Consider the following 7,774-nt stretch of genomic DNA (forward strand, 5'->3'; position numbering starts at 1 on the left):
TGCCCCCCAGAGGAGAATCAGACAGCACAGGCTTCCATTCATCAGCCTGTGACAAGGGTCAGGCCTTCACAACACTAGACTGAGCTGAGAGAGGAGCCGTGGTGAAGGACAGAGGAAGACCTGGGTACCCCACTCCACTCAGTCATGGTAGAGCCAGGGGGAGAGGAGAGAGGTAGATACCATCAGATCAGCTCTCCCAGGGTTAGGGTATGTAGACTGAAGGGCATCACCTAGTGCATTCACTGAAACATCATGGCTTTCAGTGAGAAGTGATCATGAAGCACTTCCTTGTTGTGGGGCTATTTCACTGTAATACACAGACTTCACCGATCGGCACACTTGTATAAAATCCCAGCTTTCAGTAGTTATCAGAGAACTGTTTTCTATAATGGTGTGCACCCTGTGCATTATAACGAGGGAGACGTATGGCATGTCCTTTTATGTTTCAAGCCCATGGCTTGTTATGATTGACTCTACACAGACAGACATGGATAACATTGACTCAATGAAGATGGCATCTAAATTACACCCCATTTTCCCTAACAACTTCCCTTATGCTTTACGCGTATTCTGCTGCCCTGTGTAATTTGTCAAGAATATTCTGGGACACATTACGCATTAGAAACAGTTGGTTAGTGGAGATGACTAATTGGATAAATAAGCTAACAAGTTCCCCCGGAGAGTTGGCATTTAAATATGCAGCTATGCTAAGTCAATTGAAAGTGTTAACCATCTAATGTGGATAATGAATGTGAATCCACATGGGCCTCATCATATAGGCCTCCAGATGAAAGAATGCTGATTCTGTTTGCTTAGCTCCCCCCCTGAGCCGGCCGTGTGAGTCCTGCTGTTTGTTGTGATTGGAAGCTGTCACACACACAGATCAAGAGCACGCTGGACTGTTTCGAGAATCCCAGATTGGGTCGGCAAAGAGTAGCAGGAGGTTAATGAAACAACTCAAACCTTTTCGTCTGCAAGAATGAGGCGCTGTGTGTGTTGTGTGCTGTATGTGTGTGTGTGTGTGTGTGTGTGTGTTTGGGGGCACATGGTGAGAAGAGGGGGAAGAGACAACCTCAACAGAAACACAGAGGCAATGGGAAAGAGAAAGACAGGGTGAGAAAAAGAGAGTGAGGGGGTGAGAGAGAATAGGAGAGAGAAAGAAAGAGAGTGTGCTAGCAGTGGGAGAGAATGGGAAAGAGAAAGAGAGAGAGGGGGAGTGATGTAGAAGGGGGGAGGGACGTAGACTGACTCGAGGCTAGCAGGTCTTCCACAGGAATAGGGAGGGAAAATTGTCTGCTGTGAAAGCTATTGTGTTCCGATTGTAAAATAGGGAATTAAGTACCTGTAACCCCAGAGGTGTATACCACTGACCCCATCTCATCTGCTCCAAAATCACCACACCTACAGCCGTACCAGCTTGAAGTTGAACAAGTTTCAAGTTTTAATGTCACATGCACAAGTACAGTGAAAAAAGATCCTTTCTTGCAAACTCAAAACCTAACAATGCATTAATCAGTAACAATGTAATACTAAAAATAACACAAGGTAGAACAAAAACACACAAAATATAAAAATAAGAAATAAGAAGAACACAAGAAAGTAAGTAAGCATGCTATATAGGGGGGGACTCCCGAGTGGTGCAGTGGTCTAAGGCACAGACCCTGGTTCGATACCTGGCCGCGTCCAGGAGACGCATAATGCTGGGAACAATTGGCCCAGCGTCATCCGGGATGTCCTTGTCTGTGCTCTAGAGAATCGTTGTGGCAGGCTGGGTTCATGCAATACCATATATACAATGTGCAGGGATACTGGAGTGATAGAGGTAGATATATATGTAGGAGTAAGCATCAGGATATATGATAAACAGAGTAGCAGCAGTGTGTGTGTGTGTGTGTGTGTGTACCCCATAATGACAAAGCGAAAACAGATTTTTAGAAATGTTTGCAAATGTATTAAACATAAAAAACATAAATACCTTATTTACATTAGTATTCAGACCCTTTGCAATGAGACTCGAAATTGAGCTCAGGCATCCTGTTTCCATTGATCATCCTTGACTTGTTTCTACAATTTGATTGGAGTCCACCTGTGGTAAATTCAATTGACTGGATATGATTCGGAAAGGCACACACCTGTCTGAGCTCCCACAGTTGACAGTGCATGTCAGAGCAAAAACCAAACCATGAGGTTGAAGGAATTGTCCGCAGAGCTCCGAGACAGGATTGGGTTGAGGCACAGATCTGGGGAAGGGTACCAAAACACTGGAGGAAACCTGGCACCATCCCTACGGTGAATGATGCTGTGGGGATGTTATTCAGTGGCAGGGACTGGGAGACTAGTCAGGATCGAGGGAAAGATGAACGGAGCAAAGTACAGAAAGATCCTTGATGAAAACCTGCTCCAGAGTGCTCAGGACCTCAGACTGGGGTGAAGGTTCACCTTCCAACAAGACAATGACCATAAGCACAAAGCCAAGACAACGCAGGAGTGACTTCGGGACAAGTCTCTGAATGTCCTTGAGTGGCCCAGACAGAGCCTGGACTTGAACCTGATCTAACATCTCTTTAGAGATCTGAAAATAGCTGTGCAGCAATTCTCCCCATCCAACCTGACAAAGCTTGAGAGGATCTGCAGAGAAGGGGATAAATTCCTCAAATACAGGTGAGCCACGCCTGTAGCGACATACAAAAGAAGACCCGATGCTGTAAACAAAGGCAAAGGTGCTTCAACAGTCCTGAGTAAAGGGGCTGAATACTTATGTAAATGTGATATTTCCGTTTTTTATTTTGAATAAATTAGCAAAAATGTATAAAAACCTGTTTTTGCTTTGTCATTATGGGGTATTGTGTGTAGACTGATGAGAAAAGTAGATTTAATACATGTTTTAATAAGGCTGTAATGTAACAAAATGTGGAAGAAGTCAAGGGGTCAGAATACTTTCCAAAAGCACTGTATGTGCATATTATATGTGTGTGAGCAAATGATGCAGTGAGTGTTTGTGTGTGTTGGTGTCAGTGTGTGTGTGTGTGTGTGTGTGTGTAGGGTCCTGTGAGTGTGCATAAAACATTACATAAATAAAAACATTAATATATAGAGTTACTGAGATGATAATGAACTGGGATTATGACGCTAGCTCTGATCTGGGCATATCATTGTACTGCTCTACTGATAGCCTACAACCACATAGCCTGTTTGTCTAGGGTTTCACAGTGTTATGGCTTGATGTTCTCCTGCTTGATCTTATATATCATGTTATGCCCTGCCAGCACCAGAGGTCTACTATCAACAAACGCACATCTAACCCGCATCTATGGAACAGCAGGATACTAGTCAAGAAGTGGGCCTATGAGCTAAAATAAATCCATAAATCGAATGTACACCATAAAAGAAGCAGTGGTGTATGCCCAATGCCTGGATTAATCTTACCCAAATCCTGTTGTAGAGCGTTGCGGTAAGATGCTTAATACAGTCCGATTTCCGGATCATCAGTTGTAGACACATAACAATACAGCGGGGAAAGCAGCCGCCTGAGAGCGCAAGCCCGGCCAATGAAGTCCGGCTCAGGATGACGTTTTGCTGGCTTTGCGTCTCAAAAAGCTATTAGCGGCTGATGCTTCGTCATCTGCACAGACATCATTATCGTTGTAAATGCAGTTGCACTGGTGAAGCTTAGAGGACTGGCCTATTCATCAAAGTAGCTGTGGGGAAGATAAATGGACTTAAGACTTAACCTTTTGATTCGGCTAAGCTGTAGGGCTCACCTGTTGTTGGGAGAATCTATCGGAGCTGACTCCATCATATTGAGAGAAGAGTAAATGTATTTCTATATTGTTTGTGTTGCTAAACTTTGGAGGTATTAGTGAGACACTGGGGGATGATGTCAAAGGTCCCTGTTGGTTGCCAAATGGCCAATGTACAGACACTAAAACAAGATTAGCGCGATTAGAGGATGCTCTTTGTTATACACTGATCTCAGTGCAAAGTCATTTCAAAGATCACAAGCAGTGAGTTAGGATGAAACACGAATCTACATACCATCTCTGTAGGATTAGGTTGTGGATGGTGTATGTAGAACATCCTGTTAAAACCCACCTTCAGTAAAACAAACAGAAATGGGAACAAGGGCCTAATTTCTCATTCACAGGAAAACCACAATATAAGCTGCCTTAGTATCAATGCTTCAGGTATGCAAACATACAGTTAAAGTCAGAAGTTTACATACACTTAGGTTGGAGTCATTAAAACTATTTTTTCAACCACCCACAAATATCTTGTTAACAAACTATAGTTTTGGCAATTCGGTTAGGACATCTACTGTGTGCATGACACAAGTAATTTTTCCAACAATTGTTTACAGACAGATTATTTCACTTATAATTCACTGTATCACAATTCCAGTGGGTCAGAAGTTACAATACACTAAGTTGACTGTGCCTTTAAACAGCTTGGAAAATTCCAGAAAATAATGTAATCGCTTTAGAAGCTTCTGATAGGCTAATTGACACCATTTGAGTCAATTGGAGGTGTACCTGTGGATGTATTTCAAGGCCTACCTTCAAACTCAGTGCCTCTTTACTTGACATCATGGGAAAAGCAAAAGAAATCAGCCAACACCTCAGAAAATAAATTGTAGACCTTCACAAGTCTGGTTCATCCTTGGGAGCAATTTCCAAATGCCTGAAGGTACCACGTTCATCTGTACAAACAATAGTACGCAAGTATAAACACCATGGGACCACGCAGCCGTCATACCGCTCAGGAAGGAGACGCGTTCCGTCTCCTAGAGATGAACGTACTTTGGTGTGAAAAGGTCAAATAAATCCCAGAACAACAGCAAAGGACCTTGTGAAGATGCTGGAGGAAACAGGTACAAAAGTAACTAAAGCCACAGTAAAATGAGTCCTATATCGACATAACCTGAAAGGCCGCTCAGCAAGGAAGAAGCCACTGCTCCAAAACAGCCATAAAAAAAGTCAGACTACGGTTTGCAACTGCACATGGAGACAAAGATCGTACTTTTTGGAGAAACATCCTCTGGTCTGATGAAACAAAAATAGAACTGTTTGGCCATCGTTATGTTTGGAGGAAAAAGTGGGACGCTTGCAAGCTGAAGAACACCATCCCAACCGTGAAGTATGGGGGTGGCAGTATCATGTTGTGGGGGTTCTTTGCTGCATGAGGGACTGGTGCACTTCACAAAATAGTGCACCAGTAAACCATCATAAGGAGGGACAATTATGTGGATATTTTGAAGCAACATCTCAAGACATCAGTTAAAGCTTGGTTGCAAATGGGTCTTCCAAATGATCAATGACCCCAAGCATACTTCCAAAGTTGTAGCAAAATGGCTTAAGGACAACAAAGTCAAGGTATTGGAGTGGCCATCACAAAGCCCTGACCTCAATCCTATAGAATATTTGTGGGCAGAACTGACAAACCGTGTGCGAGCAAGGAGGCCTAAAAACCTGACTCAGTTACACCAGCTATGTCAGTATGAATGGGCCAAAATTCACCCAACTTATTGTGGGAAGCTTGTGGAAGGCTACCCGAAACGTTTGACCCAAGTTAAACAATTTAAAGTCACTGCTACCAAATACTAATTGAGTGTATGTAAACTTCTGACCCACTGGGAATGAGATGAAAGAAATAAAAGCTGACATAAATTCTCTCTACTATTATACTGACATTTTACATTCTTAAAATAAAGAGGTGATCCTAACTGACCTAAGACAGGGAATTTTTACTCTGATTAAATGTCAGGAATTGTGAAAAACTGAGTTTAAATTTATTTGGTAAAGGTGTATGTAAACTTCCAACTTCAACTGTACCATCTGGACTACAGAGGTATACTGTATGTTCCACAAGCCCCAATAGCTACAGTACATGATTCATGTTCAGCACTTGTGTGCTGCTTTTCCTTCAATCCACAGTCTAACTCATCCAAAACCATCTCAATTGGGTTTGTGGAGGCCAGGTCATCTGATACAGCACTCTATCACTCTCCTTTCTGGTCAACTAGCCCTTAGACAGCCTGAAGGTGGGTTGGGTCATTGTTCTGTTGAAAAACAAACGACAGTCCCACTAAGAGCAAACCTGATCCAATGGCGTATCACTGCAGGATGCTGTGGTAGCCATGCTGGTTTAGTATGCCTTGAATTCTAAACAAATTAGTAAATTATAGACAATGTCACCAGCAAAGCAACCCCACACCATCACACCTCCTCCTCCATGCTTCACTGTGGGAACCACACATGCAGAGATCATCAGTTCACCTACTCTGCGTCTCACAAAGACTCAAATTTAGACTCATCAGACCAAAGACAGATTTCCACTGTCTATTGCTCTGGTTTCTTGGCCCAAACAAGTCTCTTCTTATTATTGGTGTCCTTTAGTAGTAGTTTCTTTGCAGCAATTTCAACCATGAAGGCCTGATTCACTCGGTCTCCTCTGAACAGTTGATGTTGAGATGTGTCTGTTACTTGAACTCTGTGAAGCATTTATTTGGCCAGCATTTTCTGATGCAGGTTACTCTAATGAACTTATCCTCTGCAACAGAGGCAACTCTGGGTATTCCTTTCCTGTGGCGGTCATCATGAGAAACTATCAAAGTTCTTGAAATATTCCATATTGACTTACCTTCATGTCTTAAAGTATTGATGGAATGTCATTTCTCTTTGCTTATTTGAGCTGTTCTTGCCATAATATGGACTTGGTTTTTCACCAAATAGGGCTATCTTCTGTAAACAAGGCACACCTGTTAATTGAAATGCATTCCAGGTAACTACCTCATGAAGCTGGTTGAGAGTGTGCAAAGGGTTTGCAAAGCTGTAATCAAGGGAAAGGGTACTACTATATATTTTGACTTGTTTAACACTTTTTTGGTTACTATATGATTCTGTACGCGTTATTTCATAGTGTTGATGTCTTCACTATTATTCTAGGAAATCTAAATAAAGTCTAAATAAAGAAAAACCCTTGAATGAGTAGGTGTGTCCAAACGTTTGACTGGTACTGTATGTATGGTGGTATTGTAACATTTGTACTGTAGATATTTAGTAGTATAATAATGCTCTAAGATATATACATTTGTTTTGCCTTAATTTGTTTGGACTCTAGGAAGACAGCAGCTAATGGGGATCCTGTTTCTGTTCAGAGGAGAATACGAACACAAACCCAGAGCTGTTATTGTGTGGATGGAGAAGTGAAGGTCGCGTTCGATACTTCATTAAGTAAACTCTTCAGCAGTCGTCCTAATGATTTCTGCTTGTCCTTGGAACTCACACAGCCCACCAAACATCACACACGCTTTAGAATCTTTCAGAAATCCCAGAAAAAAACATTGAAATAATTATCCATTGAAAACACAGAGGCAGTATGTGCTGTAGATAGGTACATTGTTGAGGCATCAATGGTAAGCCTCGATGCAGGACAGAGGAGGCCAAAACTAGATGGGGAGAGAGAGGAGTCAAGCAGTACAAAGACAGGAGAGGCAATTGTTCTTGGAACACATCAGCTTTTTCCTATGCATTGTTGGATGTGCTTGTTACTGGGTATCTTCTGTTTGCCATTTTGCGGATGTTTCAGAAAACTTGTGATATCTGTCAAAGGAGATAAGACAACAATTGTGCTTTATGAAACACAAACACAGATACACCCCCCCTCACACACACAGGGCACAGACGTCAGTTCAACATCTATTCCATGTTGGTTGAATGCAATTTCATTGAAATGCCGGGAAAACAACGTTGATTCAACCAGTGTGTGCCCAGTGGGA

The sequence above is a fragment of the Oncorhynchus kisutch genome, linkage group LG4, assembly GCF_002021735.2.
Source record: "Oncorhynchus kisutch isolate 150728-3 linkage group LG4, Okis_V2, whole genome shotgun sequence".
Classification (NCBI taxonomy): Eukaryota; Metazoa; Chordata; class Actinopteri; order Salmoniformes; family Salmonidae; genus Oncorhynchus; species Oncorhynchus kisutch.